The sequence below is a fragment of the Halichoerus grypus genome, chromosome 10 (genome assembly GCF_964656455.1).
Source record: "Halichoerus grypus chromosome 10, mHalGry1.hap1.1, whole genome shotgun sequence".
Taxonomy (NCBI): domain Eukaryota; kingdom Metazoa; phylum Chordata; class Mammalia; order Carnivora; family Phocidae; genus Halichoerus; species Halichoerus grypus.
Genome location: NC_135721.1, coordinates 36,305,953 through 36,323,621, shown reverse-complemented (window position 1 = coordinate 36,323,621; position 17,669 = coordinate 36,305,953). Strand labels below are relative to the sequence as shown.

The window sequence follows — 17,669 nt, the reverse complement described above, 5'->3', positions numbered from 1 at the left end:
CTACACAAATGCCTTGGCTATTTTGGGCCCTTTTTAAAAAAATTTTTTTAGTAAGATTTTATTTCTTTATTTGAGAGAGAGAGAGAGCACAAGTTGGGGGGGAGGGGGACAAGCAGACTCCCCACTCAGCGAGGAGTCCAACACGGGGCTTGATCCCAGGACCCCGAGATCATGACCTGAGCTGAAGGCAGACGCTTAACTGACTGAGCCACCCAGGTGCCCCTATTTTGCACCCTTTTACTTTGATACAGTTTTCCCTTAATACTTTTTGGTAAATTTACAAAGTGTAAAACTTAATACTTTTTGGTAAATTTACAAACTTGCATGACATCACCATATTCAATTTTAGAATGTTTTTGACACCCACAAAAAAGATCCTTTGTACCCATTTTCATTCACTCCCCAGTCCCATCTCCAGTCTCCTTTCTGTCTCTAGATTTGCCTTTTCTGGGCATTTCATATAAATTTCAGTATGTGGTCTTTTGTCTGGCTCTTCATATAGTATAATATTTTTGAGATTCATCCATGCCTTATAGATCACTAATTTTTTTTTTTTTTTTTTAAAGATTTTATTTATTTATTTGAGAGAGAGAATGAGAGACAGAGAGCACGAGAGGGAGGAGGGTGAGAGGGAGAAGCAGACTCCCTGCTGAGCAGGGAGCCCGATGCGGGACTCGATCCCAGGACTCCAGGATCATGACCTGAGCCGAAGGCAGTCGCTTAACCAACTGAGCCACCCAGGCGCCCAGATCACTAATTTTTTTAATAATTGCCCCATTATTGTATGGTTAGGGATTTTTGGGTACTATGGTAAATATATGTTTAACTTTTTAAGAACTGTGACATTGTTTTCCAAAGCGACTGCATCATTTTGCATTCTAGACAGCAAAGTAAGAAGATTTTAGTTTCTCCACATCTTCACCCACACTTGTTACTGTCACAGTTGTATCTACTATGGTTGTAATTTGCATTTTTTCTAATGATTAATGGTGTTAAGCATCTTTTCATGTGCCATTGGTCAGTTCAGATCTTTACCCATTCTATAATTGGATCATCATCTTACCATTGAGTTGTAAGGGTTCTTTGTTGGATAAAAGTCCATTATCACATATGTGATTTAGAAATATTTTGTCTCAATATATGGCTTTGTCTTTTTGTCCTAATTTGTGCTTGCCTTTTTAAAATAGTATCTATTGAAGCATGAATACTTTAATTTTGATGCAATAAGTTTATAATTTTTTTTATGGATCATGCTTTTGATGTTGTAATTCTGTGTCTAACACAAGATCACAAGATTTGCTTTTATGTTTTCTGCTAAAAATTTGTATAGTTTTAGCTCTTATATTATGTCTGTGATTCCTTTTTGAGTTAATTCTTAGAAAAGTAGAGCTAAGTATCTAAATTTTTCTTTTTGCATATAGATAGCCAGTTGCCCCAGCTCCATTTTAAAAAAAGATTACCCTTTCTCCACTGAGTTGCCTTGGCACCTTTGTCAGAAATCAGTTGTCTATAAATGTAAGAATTTCTTTCTGGACTTTCAGTTGTGTTCTGTTGCTTTATATGTTTATCTTTGTATGTTATATGTTATGCTCTATATGTTTGTTGCTCTATATGTTTTATCTTTACGTGCTATCACACTATCTTGTGATAGTGTCTTGTGATTACTATAGCTTTATACTAAGTTTTTTTAAAATAAGGAAATATAAGCTGTCAGTTTTATTCACCTTTTCGAAGATTGTTTTAGCTATTTGGTGTCTTTTGTTTTTCCATATAAATTTTAGGATCAGCTTGTAAATTTCTGCAAAAAACCTATGCTGGGATTTTGACAGAGTTTGCATTGATCTGTGGAGAATTGCCACGTTCTTTGAATATGGAATGTATCTCAATTTATTTAGATCTTTAATTTCAGTTTTGTAGTTTTCAGTGTACAGTGTGTTGTTTACACTTGTTTTGTTAAATTTATTTACACGTTTTTTTCCTCTTTGATGCTGTTGATGAAAGGAATGTTTTTTATACTTCATTTTTGGATCATACATTCATAGTGTAGAGAAAGAGAACTAATTTTTGCATTTTGATCTTGTTTTCTGAGACTTTTCTGAACTCATTTATTAGCTCTATAGGTGTGTGTGTGTTCCTTAGGAATTTCTACATATTTTCTGAAAAATAAAGACAGTTTTACTTCTCCTTTCTAATCTGGATGCCTTTTATTTCTTTTTCTTGAGTGATTTCACTGGCTCAAACCTCCTATGCAATGTTAAATAGAAGGGACAACAGACATCATTGACTTTTTCCTGATGCTAGGCAAAAAGCATTCAGTCCTTCACCTTTGTGTATGATTCAGCTGTAGATTTTTCAAGATACTCTTCACTGGTTTGAGGAAGTTCCCTTCTATTCTTATTTTTTCAAGAACTTTTATCGTGGATGGGTGTTGGGTTTTGTCAAATGTGTTTTCTGTATCTACTGAGATTCTCATATCATTTTTTCCCTTTATTCTATTAATATGATATACTACAATATTATGACATAGTCATATGTTAAACCAGTCTTGCATTCTTGAGACAAGTCCCACTTGGTCATGGTGTATAACCTGTTTTGAATATTTTTGGATTTGGTTTGCTAATATTTTATGAAGGAGTTTTATTCTATTCATGTATAGTTTTCTTTTATGATGTCTTTTTCTAGCTTTGGTATCAGGGTAATACCGGCTTCCTCGAGTGAATTGAGAGGTGTTTCTTCTTCCTTTATTTTCTGGAAGAGTTTTTGAAGGATTGATATTATTTCTTCTTTAAATGTGTGGTAGAATTCACCAGTGAAGACACCTGAGCCTGAGCTTTTCTTTAACAGAAGATTTTACATACTGATTCAATTTCTTTCCTTTTATAGGTTTATTCAGGTTTTCTTTCTTGAATCAGTTTTGGTAATTTGTATCTTCCTATTAATTTTGCCGTTTCATCTAAGTTGTCTACTTTGTTGGCATGAATTTGTCCATAGTACTGTTTTATAATCCTTTTGATTTCTATATCAAGAAGATTTTTGTATCAAGAAGAGATTTCTGTGTCAGTAGTTTTGAGTTCTGTATCATACTGATGTCCCCTTTTTTGTTCCTCATTTTGGTACTTTTGAGTACCTTTTTTTCTTGGTCAGTGTAACTAAATGTCTGTTTTGTTGATCTTTCAAAGAACCAACTTAGGTTCATTGATTGTTTTGTTTTTTTTAATTGATTTCCACTCAGTTTTTATTTACTTCCTTCCTTCTGCTTGCTTTCTGTTTCGTTTGCTCCTATGTAGATTTTAGAGTCAGTTTGCCAAATCCCTCTTCCCCAGCAAAGCAAAACAAAAACAAATGCTTTGGGGTTTTTTTTATTGGAATGTCTTTAGCTGTATGCATCAGTTTGGAAACAATTGACAGCTTTTTGAGAGTGAGTTCTTCAGTCCATGAATATGTTGTCTATAGCCTTTTGAATGTCTTTTTGTTAAAGTTATCATTTTTCCCAGTGGGCCTACACATTTTTGTTATTTTTTTTTTCTTAAATATTTTATAGTTTTGGATGTTATTCTCACTCATATTTTTATTTATTTTTATTTTATTTTTTTTAAAGATTTTATTTATTTGACAGAGAGAGACCGAGAGAGGGAACACAAGCAGAGGGAGTGGCAGAGGGAGAAGCAGGCTCCCCGCTGAGCAGGGAGCCTGATGCGGGGCTCCATCCCAGGACCCTGGGACCATGACCTGAGCCGAAGGCAGACGCTTAACGACTGAGCCACCCAGGCGCCTCCTCACTCATATTTTTAAAGTTGATTTTTCTGAATTGAATTAGCAACTTTGCCAATTTCTCTGTTAAATTTGATCATCTGAGTAAGTTTTTCTCGATTTTTCTGTAGACATATCATCTGCATATAATGATTTTTATTCCTTGTGCAGTTCTTATTTATTTTTATTTTTCTTGTGTTGTTGACTAAGGCCTTAATAGTACAAGATTTAGAAAATCAACTATATTGAAGTATACATTACATATAATGCACTCATTTTAAGCTTACAGTTCAGTTACATTAAGTATATTCACACTGTTTTGCATCCAATCTTCAGAACTTTTTTATCTTGCAAAACTGAAACTCTGAACTCATTAAACAGTAACTACCCAGTCCCTCCCTCCCCCAAGCCCTTGGCAGCCACCATTCTCCTTTATGTCTCTGTGATTTTGATGACTCCAGGTACCTCATGTAAGTGGAATCCTCGAGTATTTGTCTTTTTGTGACTGGCTTATTTCACTTAACATAATGTCCTCAAGGTTCATTAATGCAGCATGTGTCAGAATGTCCATCCTTTTTCAAACTGAGTAATATTCCATTATATGTATCTACCACATTTTGCTGAACCATTCATCTATTGATGGTTACTTGGGTTGCTTCCATGTTTTAACTATTGTGAATAATGCTGTTATGAACATAATGTACAAATATCTTTTTGAAAATCTCCTTTCAGGACATCTGGGTGGCTCAGTCGGTTGGGCGTCTGCCTTCAGTTCAGGTCATGATCTCAGGGTCCTGGGATTGAGTCCTACATCAGGCTCCCTGCTCAGCAGGGAATCCTGCTTCTCCCTCTGCCTGCAGCTCCCCCTGCTTGTGCTCTCTCTCTCTTAGATAGATAGATAGATAGATAGATAGATAGATAAAATCTTTGAAAATCTCCTTTCAATTTTGGGTTTATACCGGATGTGGAATTGTTGGGCCATGTGATAATTTTGTTCTTAATTTTTTGAGGAACCACCATACTGTTTCCATAGTAGCTGTACCATTTTACATTCCCACCAGAAATACACAGGATTCCAATTTCTCCACATTCTCACCAACACTTGTTACTTTCTTTTTCTTTTTTTATTTGATAGTAGCCATCCTAATGGGTATGAGATAGTAGGCATCTCATTGTAGCTGTAATTTGCATTTTCCTAATTAGTGATGTTGTGCATCTTTTCATGTGCTTATTGGCCATTTGTATATCATCTTTGGAGAAATTCAAAGACTATTCAAGTCCTTTGCACAATTCTGAATAGGGTTTTTGTTGTTGTTTTAGGGAGTTCTCTGTATATTCTGGATTTTAATCACTTAGGATGTATATGCCTTGCAAATATTTTCTCCCATTCTGTAGGTTGCCTTTTCACTCTTGATAGCATCCTTTGATGTACAAGATTTTAAAATTTTCATGAAATCCAGTTTGTCTTTCTTTTTCTTGTCCTGCCTGGGCCTTTGGTCTCATATTCAAGAAATCACTGCTGAATCCAATGTTGTCAAACTTGTATCCTGTCTTTTTTTCTAAAAGTTTTATAGTTCTGTCTCTTAGTTTAAGTCTTTAATTCATTTTGAGTTGATTTTTGTATGCGGTGTTTGGGAAAGTTCCAACTTCATTCTTTTACACTTGGATATCCAGTTTTGCCAGCCTGTTGTTTCCCCATTGAATGGCTTTGGCACCCTTGTCAAAAATTATTTGATTGTGTATGGGAAGGTTTATTTCTGGGCTCTGTATTCTATTCCATTGGTCTTATATGTTTGTCTTTATGCCAATACCATACTGTTTGATTACTGTAGCTTTATAGTCAGTTGTGAAATTTAGAAGCGTGAGCCTCAGCTTTGTTCTTTTCAAGATTATTTTGGCTCTTTGGGGCCTATTGAGATTCCATATGAATTTTAGGATAGATTTCTGTTTCTGCAAAAAATGTCATTGTGATTTTGATAGTGAATGCATTGAAGTTGTAGATCACTATTGACAACTATATCAAGTCTTTCCAATTCATGAACATGGGATATTTTTCCATTTATTTATGTCTTTATCTTCTTTCAGAAATGTTTTGTAGTTTTCATTGTACAAGTCTTTCACCATCTTGGTTAAGTTGATTCCTAAGAATTTTTTTCTTTTTGAGGTATAGTAAATGGAATTATCTTCTTGACTTCCTTTTCAGATTGTTTATTATTAGTATATAGAAATGCAACTGATTCTTGTGTGTTGACTTTATATCCTACTGGTTTGTTGAATTCATTTATTCTTTTTTTTAAGATTTTATTTATTTATTAGAGAGAGAGAGAGAGCATAAGAGGGGGGAGGGTCAGAGGGAGAAGCAGACTCCCCACTGAGCAGGGAGCCCGATGCGGGACTTGATCCTGGGACTCTGGGATCATGACCTGAGCCTAAGGCAGTTGCCCAACCAACTGAGCCACCCAGGCGCCCTTCATTTATTAGTTCTAACAGTATTTTTGTGGAAGCTTTAAGGTTTCCTACTATAGATCATAGATTCTACATATAGATTATAGATATATAGATGAATGTTTTCTTTTTTTTAAAGATTTTATTTATTTATTTGACAGAGAGAGACACAGCGAGAGAGGGAACACAAGCAGGGGGAGTGGGAGAGGAGAAGCAGGCTCCCTGCAGAGCAGGGATCCCGATGTGGGGCTCGATCCCAGGACTCTGGGATCATGACCTGAGCCGAAGGCAGATGCCTAACGACTGAGCCACCCAGGCGCCCCTAGATGAATGTTTTCTTAACATGATAAAATATATTATACTTTAATAAAAAAATGAGCATCATACTTAATGGGGAAACAATGGAGGCATTTCCACTAGAAGAGTTTATGTCCAGTGGGACTGCCTAGTTTCTGAAAGTTGAATAGAATTCCCCTCTGAAAGCATCTGTATCCAGTGCTAGTGTCATTTAAGAATGTCCTTGATGAAACAGTAAAAATTATTAATGTTGTTAAACCTTTATTCTTGATATATGTCTTGTCAGTATTATGTATAGCAAAATGGGAAGATGTATAAAGTATTTCTACGTACTCAATGGTATTCTCAAGGAAAAACATTTGTGTGCTTTTATCTTTTTTTTTTTTAAAACATTTTATTTATTTGACAGAGAGAGAACAAGTAGGCAGAGAGGCAGGCAGAGGGAGAGGGAGAAGCAGGCTCCCTGCCGAGCAGGGAGCCCGATGTGGAGCTCAATCCCAGAACCCTGGGATCATGACCTGAGCCGAAGGCAGACGCTTAACCGACTGAGCCACCCAGGCGCCTGTGTGCTTTTATCTTAATTGCAAGCTAAATTAGCTGTATTTTTTCATGAATACTCAAAAGAACAACTGAGGGGCAAACTTTTTTTCAGATGTGGATGTTTGGCAGGCACTTTTTCAAAAATGAATGAAATGACCCCATTACTTCAAGGAAAATACTGAAAATATTTGTTACCAATGATAAAATTCTGGCTTTTGAGCAAAAATTATAATTTTGGAACATTTGATCTGTCTCTGTGAACTTGAAAGTTTTCTTACACTTTTTGGTCAGATTGGTTGGTGATATTAAGGACTAGTGATATTTTAAATGTGGTGTTTTAAATAATGTATAATGAAACATTTGAAAGGTATGCATAAATTAGTAAGCTAATATTTCCAAATAAATAATGCATGGTGTTACAAAATTATGCATGGGTTAAACATCCATTCAACCTATAATATAGATTACTGGGTTTTAATATAACAGTAAAAGAAGTTCCTTCTTGTTTCAGATTTTATATTGCAACTGGAAATTTGGTTGCATTTGTTTTAGTATTTATTTGCCCACCACTTCATTTTTTAGCTTTTTGAATAAGTTTTAGCCTTTCTTGTATGGAGTATATAGTTGGGTTTTGTTCTGTGAGCCAAACATAAAATCCTTTGCTTCTTTTGATAAGTGAATTAAGCCCATTCACATTTATTGAAATGACTGAACATTTGGGTTAGTTTCTTACATTTTGTATTATAGTTACTGTGTAAATTATGTTACATTTGTGTGTTTTCCCTCTATGATGCATTTTCTTTTTTTGCTCTTTTATAAATTTTGCTTTCTTCATCTCATTTTTATTTTTATTTTTTAAAGATTTTATTTATTTGACAGAGACACAGCAAGAGAGGGAATACAAGCAGGGAGAGTGGGAGAGGGAGAAACAGGCTTCCCGCCGAGCAGAGAGCCCGATGTGGGGCTCAATCCCAGGACCCTGGGACCATGACCTGAGCCGAAGGCAGACGCTTAACTACTGAGCCACCAGGCTCCCCTCTTCATCTCATTTTTATTCTTTTTGTTCTTTTTCCACTTTTATCCAATAAACCTTATTAAGTTTCCATTAAAATCTGTTCTGCCTTGTAATATAGTCTACATTTTTGACATGATCCTCCTTTTTGTATCATTTCTGATTTCAGTCAACTCGTTTCATTACTTGCATTTTTTTGTTCAGTTTTTGTCTTAGTTTTTGAATTTCAGTTGAGGTTGTTTTTTCATATTCCTAAACAGGGATATTTAATTCAGTTTGGATTTTTGTGTTACAGTTTTCTGCTGCTGCATGGTTTTCTTGGGGGGGGGAGGGAGTAGGGGTGGCTAAGTTGGTAATTTGTACTGGCTGATGTGTTTTTGTTGTTTTTTTTCCTGTAGTTTTGTATAGATGAAGAATGCTTATGCCTACGCCTGTTCAAGACTGTTGATTTGGAGTGGTTTACAAGAGTTCTCATTTAAAGCGCCCTCTTGTGTCATTATGATGTTGTGCATCTTCTTTAATGGATGGTGCGGAGGGGACAGAATCTAGTGTACAAGTGAGGGAATTAGTCTGCACCAAGATGTTCCAGCCAGTGGAACAAGAGAGGAACATCTATGGCAGAGATGCTGGCTGGTAGGTCAGTGTTGTGCTAGTAAATTGCAGAAGTCTTTTCTGATTGAGTTTTGTCAATAAAATAGGAAGCAAGGTTAGGCTGAGTGAGAATGGATGAAGAGGTGTAGGAGATCGAAGAGAGAAAACTGTTAGGTTTCTCTAAGAATACGTTGGGATAATAGGTAGATGATGACTATATGGTTAGATCTTTTCATATCATTAAATACATTTGCAACATATTTTTAATGGTTGCTCACAATTTTGTTTTATGTCTTAAATTATGGTTTTGTGATTTTTTTTTAAACCACTTCTCAGTTTTTTCCAGTTTCTTACTATTGTAAATAAAATGGAACAGTCTCTTGCTATGCCATTCCTACACTTGGCGTTCTTAACTTTTTTGTTGTTAAGACATGAGAATGGTTATCTTTCTCATTGGTTCATAAGCTGCAGTGAGATTGTACACTTGTGTAAAATGTAAATTTTAAAAGTGTGATGCTATCTTTAACACAATAGTCAAAGGCAAAATTCTCCAAGCACAAATCATGAGATTCTAAATACACACTGTTACATAGTGGTACTGATTATTATTAGAACAATACTGTGAGACTGAAACTGTCATCATCATTTTATTGCCGAGAAGAGTAATAGTATCACTGACTTGCTGTATACAGAGTATACCAAAAGTAGCAAATTCTTAGCAAAGTTCTGTTTGAAACTATGAGTCAGTTACTTTGCTTGTAACCTAATCCTGCTAAAGCAAGAAAGGGAATTGTGTGTACTTCAAGCAAAGGTTTATCAGACAAGACAATAGTTCCTGTGCCCTTAGCATCAGGAGTCTATGAGCTAAGAGTAAGTCATCTCTTCATGCACCACTGCTGTCTGCCAGGTTGATTGGCTCACTCCCTGGCAGTGGCTAGGGAGGAGGGCAAGACAATACACTAGAAGCTGCCAGAGGAAGTCACAGAGGAGAGAGGCTGAGTTGATACTTCAGAGAATCCATTACAAAAGTCTTCAATAATTTAATGAAATTGCACAAAGGAGTGATTATATAACCTGTAGAATTTATACTTTGTATCTTTTAAACATCACATACAATTCAAAGGATTTCCAGAACCTGCCATAGCTCACAATTAGAGAAGGTCAGTTTTCTGGCAGACCTGTGTGTAAGCTAACATTGGTCAGCAATAAGCGAGCACTCGTGCACACTTACCATCCGTGGGCACTGTGCTATTTTATTTAATACTGTTTAACTTTCTTATTTAAGCCATATTCCTCTTTGAGATAGATAATGGGATCAATGGCCTAGAAAAGGGAATAAATAGGAACATTTACTTTCTATTTTTTTTATTTCCATGAACCTTGAAAATACTTATATTTGATCTTCTATGACAGTTTAACAATTTGTTTCCTTATAATGTTACCTCATGTACCGTTCAATACTGATGAGGTCTAAATATTTACCTGTAAAGTTCATGTATAAGAAAAAAACAATTTTATATTCCAAGGGGCACTACCCATCTCACTTTTAAACTTAGTGACCAAGCAGAGGGGCGCCTGGGAGGCTCATTCGTTAAGCGTCTGCCTTCGGCTCAGGTCATGATCCCAGGGTGCTGGGATCGAGCCCCGCATCTCGCTCTCTCTCTCTCTCTCTGTCAAATAAATAAATAAAATCTTAAAAAAAAAAAAAAAAAAAAGACCAAGCAGAGGTTTGAGGGACTGAGAAGTCAGAGAAGTTAAAAAAAAACTCTTACTTTACAACTCTTATTTTGAAGAGGCAGACATATTTGTGTCAGTGAAATCTCTTCTATTAAATCAAGTTGAGAAGAGACCTGTTCTCCCCGCAGTGCCCTTCATACCTAAGGCAGCCATTAGGCTGTGGGTGTCTTATTATCTGGGTTACTATTGCACCCTCCAGCACACTCTCCTGCCTCTATTTTCCACTCTCTGCTCTCCAGTCCACTCTCTTTTCCTCAATTAGAGCCCACTTCCCCATGTCCTGCTTCAGCCCTACCCCACCCCGCGTAGTACCCGAATCAAGATCCGTTTGTCCGCTGGGTCTTCAGTGCCCCGCAGTATGGCCACCTCAGCCGTACCATGTTTAGCCCTTGTTGCCTCGTGCTCCTCACTGCTTCTCTTGGTTTCCTCCTGCAAGGGAGATGTCACTGACCCCCTGACGCAGCTCCAGGCAGGTACATGAATACTAAAACCAGGATCAGTCAAAATAAAATCTGGACCAGAAGAAATCTAAGACCATTGTGGTAGGAAAGTCTGTACATGGATTTCTGCATCATTTGGCCAGAATGGTTATCTTGACTATATTAAATTTATCTCTGATCTTTTTTAGAGCCGAAACAAAAATGATGAACTGGTTATCTATTTAACCTCTCATTATCACAAAGGAGGTGGGATGTAAAACCTCACCTCTCCTAATAATTCATGTAAACAGTTTTTATGTGGGTCTACTTCATAAGTGGAATGAACACGGTTTTCGTTTCTAAGATTCTATGTGACAGGTTTCATATAACTTTTTTTGTGGTCAGTTACTAAAAGCCACAAGACAGTGAAACTCAATTTTTTTCAGTTGGTAAGATAATAGAAGTCTTTTGGTGTTTCAACTTGATCTAGTTGTAGAACTTAAGGAATTCAGACCCAGAGATTTAAATGACTTGTCCCTTGTCTTAATAGGCTTCCTGACTTCCAGCACAAGTGTCTCAGTTCATTGACTGGTTTTGCTAAGCATAACCATTGGAGGGTTGCTTTCAAAGATTTCTTCTGAGCTGTTGCATGTTGAGGTCAAAATACTATGATTTGGTGATCTGGCCTAAGGAATATGGGGCTCATATTGCCAATTAGAAGCACGAACGCCACATTTGGGGTTTAGGGAGATCAGAATATCTCAGGTTAAGCACCTGCTGAATGCTAGGCTCATACATATGAAATCCTTTTCAGTACCTGTTACAATCCTGTAATAGGGATTATTATAGCAATAGTAGTTGTTACTACTATTTACAGACAGGGAAACCATGTTTATAAGAAGGCATTATCTGACTTGAGTCTCCACAGCTTATATGCTTAGTTGCATACCATCACATATGTTTTCTCCCTTTGCTAACAGAATTTCAGTTTTGCTTAGGTGTCGTTTCCTCCTCCATTATATCATTGTGCTTTGTAGGTGGTGGGCTCTGTCTTCAATTGAACCCTTAGGGTTGTAACAACAAAGATCTAAAGTTCCCATTGGAGTCTTTTTATAGGGAAACTTAAAAACAAAACAAAACAAAACAGTGATGCCTGGGGCCTACTCAGAAATTCTGATTTTCTTTTGGCAGGGGGCAGGGTCCAGGGAGGCCTGGGGTGTGGACCTTAGATTTTTGGTAGCTCCCAGGTCATTCTAAAGCATAGCCGAGGTTGAAAACATCTGGTCTCAACAACTAATGGAAGTGCCATCGTTTGGCAGTAGCTGGTTTAGAACCAGCTCGAAATATGAACCCACGTCCTCGGTATACTTCTGGGAAAGTTAACATCTCTTGAGACACACAAGGAGGTTAGACATTGCCGTGTCTGATATGACACCAGAACAGCTACAGCTGTCTTACGACCCAAGGGGAGCTAGCTAACCAGCCGCCGGTGACAGAGAAGGAAGCTGGGAAGAAGCTGGGTTCCTGAGAACGACTGAGTCATGGAATCCCTCAGCCTTAGGAGATATTAACCTTCACATTTCCTGTTCTACCACATGAGTAACATATTTTCTTTACTCCTTAAGCCCTTTTGATTTGAGTTCCCTGTTACCTGCAGCCAAACGCAAGCTAATAAATGTGAGCCAAGAATCACACCGCCATTCATCTGTCCAAAGCTCATGTTTTTCCCCTGACCACCTTCTTCACCGAAGATAGTGTTCCCCCCAGCACGGAGCAGAGACTGGGAAGGAAGAGCTATATTTAAAGGAGAGGAGAAAATTTATATGTTGGGTCTGGAGGGATAAGATGCCCAACTCGCCTCAAAGTGGTATGGATTCCTGTGAAGTTTGCAACACTCTTCACGTTATTTAAAAATAAAGTAAGAAAAAAAGACGTATTTTTAGTTGCTATGTGTCATACTGGGATATGTGTTTATTTTCATAGTTAACATCTCTGCAATTGGAATGTATTTTACAGGTGATGGAATATCACATTTTACTCAGCAGGTTATTTTTTCTTATTGGTGCATAAAAAATGATGGATCTTACTGATAAGTTAGTGACATTTAGATTTGATTGAATGTAATTTTTAAATTGAACTTATGTATGTATATAGTCAAAAGTTTACTGTGAAATAAACTTATGAAATTTATTTTGGATTAATAAATTATGAAAACATAAAAAGGTGTTTTTTTTATATGAAAAAGAGTGGTTCCTTGTCTCCCATCTTCCCCTGCCCTCCTTGTGGTAGGCAGAATTCTAAGATGGCTCCCAAGATTCTTTGCTCCTGGTGTACACAACCTGTTTAACCACTTCCCTCTGTGGGCATTACTGTGTGATGGATTTCACTCCCATGATTATCTTACATTATGTGTCAGAGATGAAGTGGTTTTACTTCTGATACAACTAAGGTCTTAAATCAGTTGGTTTGGAGTTTAATCAAAAGGGAGATGTTCCCAGGTGGGCCTAAGCTATAATCAGATGAACCCTTAAAAGCAACTGGGTCCTTCCTAAAGCCAAAGATTAGAACGGAGTTTCTCCTACTGGCCTTGAAGAAATAGGCTGCCATGTTGTGAGAGGGCTATGTGTCTAGAGCCGAGAACAACCCTTGAATGATGCAGAAAAGTGAGAACTCAGTCTTAAAACCACAAGTTACTGAAATCTGCCAACCACGTGAATGAATTTGGAACAGGTGTTCGGGCTCATTTTGTATATTCCCACCGCAGCCCTCAAATCAGCCATTTCTCTAAGGAGCTCAGATTCCTTCTAATCGAGAATAGTATAGTATTTATAATTCAAGATGTAGGCGCTGGCTATGCTTATTGCTATTGAGTCTGCTTAGATGAAGACGGGCCCTGAGAACACAGATCAGAAAGTGAAAATCTGGGGGGGATGGGGCTTCTGGGGAGCTCCAAATCTGTCCTACCCACTCTGGGGACCACTAGGGTTAGGGTTCTGGTTTTCACAGTTACTGTAGTTGTGGGGCTGGGGAGAGCAGAATGAGATCAGGGCAAGTCATTGCCACAAGGCATTTTACCAAGATTCAGCTGTTTTTCTTGAGTAAATTCTCTCTCTTGTAAGCCTTTAATTTCCAGAATTCTGAAAAAATTGGTTTTGACTGTTTTTGCCATTTCTCGCATGCCTTTTATGGAGTGGTGGATTTTCAGAGATCCTTAGTCTGCCATTCCGGAAGTAGAAACCCTGGTTCACTTTTGAGTATTGTTTGACATCATAATACCTTCTTTTCCCCCCTCCTATCTGCACGTTAGAGATACTTACTTGTGACTGGTATGAAGACTGAATGAGTGCCAGCTTCTAGTCCTTTTATTTCAGAATTCCCCCTTTCCTGCCTTGCCATCCAGGGACTCCTCTTTCTGGCAGGATGCTCCTTGTTCCTGAGTATTTAGGACCTTCATTCCTGTTCCAAATTTTTAACTACCTTTTTTGGAGTTCCACAGAAGTGGTCTTATTTATCAATTCACATAAGTCTTAGATAAATACAAATTTTATATCCCAGCTGTGTCCTATGCAAAAATACTTCAAATTTATTTGCCTGCATGTGTTGCTTGGCAGGTATATTTGTTACATAATAATATAAACTAGACTTTAATCTTGGACTTCCTGAACAAATTTGTGATTCAGCCCCATATCTGCTGACACACCAGCTCTTTTCAGCTTTCTGTATGCCCGCGGATTGCAAGCCAATTTAAACTTCCTCGCGTAGCTGAACTCTGTTAGGTGAACCCGGAATCACAGAAATGCTCCTTATTTCAGCCAAATGCACATTAAACAGTCATTTCAGTCCATGAAGAGGGAAAACCTGGTCCCCGTGAATTCCTGATTGTCTCAGAGGCTGAAAGACTGTCCTTGTGCAGCTGTGAAGGGTTCTATGTTCTCCCCAAGCTGGGGAGATGATGTGCGCGGCCCCTCAGGAAACAGAAACCTGCCCAGCCTCCCTTGGCCCCTGCCACTCAGCCTGCCAAGCTGCCGGGCTGTGTTCTTTGGGATGCGCCTCCAGCTAAATCAGTACCAGGGGGAAAAAAAAGAGAAAAGAATCACCCTGACTTTTTAAATGGGATAAGCAGGGCCTCCCCACCCATCTGGGGTCCACAAGGCAAGACAGAGAAGAGGGTGCCCTGTAACCAAAGGGGAGACGCTCCCGGTGCCCATGGCCTTTGTTTTGTTAAATCTCAGCGGGAATACCGTAGCTGTACCACGCATGGTGTGGGAGCTGCATAAAGGATTGTGACACAGGCCTCCTGGGCCCACCTCAGAACAGCAGGGCTCCTTTTTCAGCCCCCAGGTCCAATCGCAGGATTGGAAAATAGGGGTTTAGGACCTCAGTCGTGCCTGCATGTGTCATTCTCCTCTTGGCCAGCTTTCCTCTGAGGCCCGGCCCACATCTCTGTTGTCAGGGGACAGCTTTAGTGAACGCCAGGCATGGCGCCCTTCATCCCCGACCCTCTGCTGGGCTCGGCAGTCCATGCACTCCTTGTCTTAAATGGTCCTCCCTGATACTCTGGAAGCAACACAAGGGCATTCGATGTCTCTGTCTTGTTCAAGGCTGTATTCCCTGCAAGCATCAGGCACGTAGAAGACCCTCTCTCAGTCTTCATTAAATCATTACCAAAATTTCTTTTTTAGAGAGAGCATGCGAGCAGGGGCTGAACTGTCCTGGGTACGTATAAGGGAGGCTGGGCCAAGCTGTGAACGTTCTGTAGGTTAGGTGTATTAGGTGCATTTTCAACTCACGATATTTCCAACTTATAATGGGCTTTAGGGACATGACCCCATCATAATTCAAGGAAGATCTGTATGTGACATTCACGTGCACATGTGAGGGGCCTTCGAGGCTTTGCAGTTCCTCCTGAGCCACCCAGCCTGCCTTCTCATGTCCAGACTCAGGACTTGTCCCCAACTACCTAGTACACACTCAGAGTTGAGCTCCACATGCTGGTGGATCCAGAGACCACGGTAGAGACCACTGGTTGCTCGAGTTGGGAGTTGATGCCCATCAGTCAGAGACCCCCCGGGACCCACTTAGAGTCAACAACGACAGGTTTATTATTTGCTGTAGCGAGGGAGAGGTTGCGTTTCAGGGGCCGGGGGCCATCTCAACAGGAGGGAGTTCGGGAAAGGTAATTCGAGTTCTTGAGACTAGAGTGAGTCACGGGATGGTCTTGGCAGGGATGGGTCAGATTTCGTCAACTAGAGACCTGCTGGCAGAGTCGGCAGTCTCGTCTGTGAGTGAGCAAGCGTTAGGGGTTTACACGGGACGCTCTGCGACATGCAGGCCCTGCAGGGACGCACTTTATGGGGTGTGTGAGGCCTAGAGCGCCGCGTTTGGTCAAGTCGTGGTTTCTGTTTTCGTTCCCTGGTTCTGCAGCACGGCCTGGCTGCTAGCAGAGCACTCCTTCACTCTATCAAGGGGACAGTGTGGCAGAAGCTATGAAAGGGGAATGCTAGGCAGGGCCTCCTGGCCACCGCGTCCCCCGCCAGCTGTGTGCAGTGGTGCCCGGGGACACTGCCCGGGAGATGGGTTCCGGGAGGGCCCAGCCTGGCCTCGGAGGAGTTTCTGTGGAATTCCCATCCGTGTGTGTTTTGCCTCACGTTTGATCTAGATTATAAATCGTATCTTCTGTTTGTATAAGAGGAAAAGGGGGGCGCCTGGGTGGCTCAGTCGGTTAAGCAGCCGACTCTTGATTTCGGCTCAGGTCCTGATCTCAGGGTCCTGGGATTGAGCCCCACATTTGGTCTGCACTCAGCGGGGAGTCTGCTTGAGATTCTCTCTCTCCCTCTTCCTCTGCTCGCTCTCTCTCTCTCTGAATAAATAAAATCTTAAAAAAAAAAAAGAGGAAAAGGAAATGCAGGCTGTGCGTTCTGGGTCTCAGGGCACAAGTTGACTGTAATCAAGTCCCCCCCTTGCTCTCTAATGTCACTTGAGGTTAATGAAAGCAGAGACTCTCGCAGGAGTGCTCGTTCACGGGCAAGCCACAGAGGGAGGGGGCTCCCACAGCTGTGCTGGTTGAGTAAGAGCCGCACCCCTTCTGCTGTGGGAATCCTGCTGGAGAGCGGGGAGGGGCAGACCCCGAGGGGAGAATGGCTTTGATTTTGTTTCCAGTCCTCTAGGCTAATCCAGGGTTAGGATTAAGAGTCCAAATTCCTTCCTTATCCCTGGAGTCAATGACTGTCTTTATGAAATATGCTGATTGAGCCCTTTGTTTCGGCTGGTACTGCGGAAAGAAGTAGAATTATATCATTACTAGTTATAACAGGAGCCAATTTCTCTTTCAGAAAAAAAAGGACACAATGTTGGAAAATCAGCCTCCGTAATGTCCCCAATGTGACTTTGTACTCCTTGCAAATGGCCTTCTTCTGGGACTTCAGCAGAAGCTGCACTAATAAAGTGATCATCTTTGTCACTCTGCAGCGAGCCAAGATCACTGACAAAGACACGGGGGGCTGGGCCAGGATGTGGACGTCTTCTGAAGAGAAGTATATGCTTGGCGGGTAGTGGCTGTCCACGTTGCCCGGGATTCCCCGGGGTTGGGATAACCCCTCCCCCAGCAGGTGAGATGGTTGACCCTCAGCAGCTGTTCTGGAGGGCAGACTGGGATCCAAGGTATATTTGTTCCCTAGGGATGCTGTAACAGAGCACCACAAACTGGGGGCCTTAAAACAACAGAAATGTATTCTCTCACAGTTCTGGAAGCTACAAGTCTGAAATCAAGGTGTGGGCAGGGCCACACTCCCTCTGAAGGCTCTAAGGCATGACCTTGCCTTGCCTCTTCCTAGCTTCTGGTGGTAACTGGCAATCCTTGGCATTTTATTTATTTTATT

At 40.0% G+C, this 17,669-nt stretch overlaps 1 protein-coding gene across 5 annotated transcripts in view; it reads left to right on the top strand.

The window, feature by feature from the left end:
- ZC3H8 (zinc finger CCCH-type containing 8) overlaps nt 1-17,256 on the top strand; it is a 39,601-nt gene extending 22,345 nt beyond the window's left edge. Inside the window, exon 9 of one of the 5 annotated variants that reach the window (XM_078056296.1) lies at nt 17,124-17,256. The gene's annotated coding sequence lies outside the window, so the exon portion shown is untranslated. The other 4 variants (XM_078056294.1, XM_078056301.1, XM_078056297.1 and 1 more) reach the window with 4 other exon arrangements.
- The last annotated feature ends 413 nt before the right edge of the window (nt 17,257-17,669 follow it).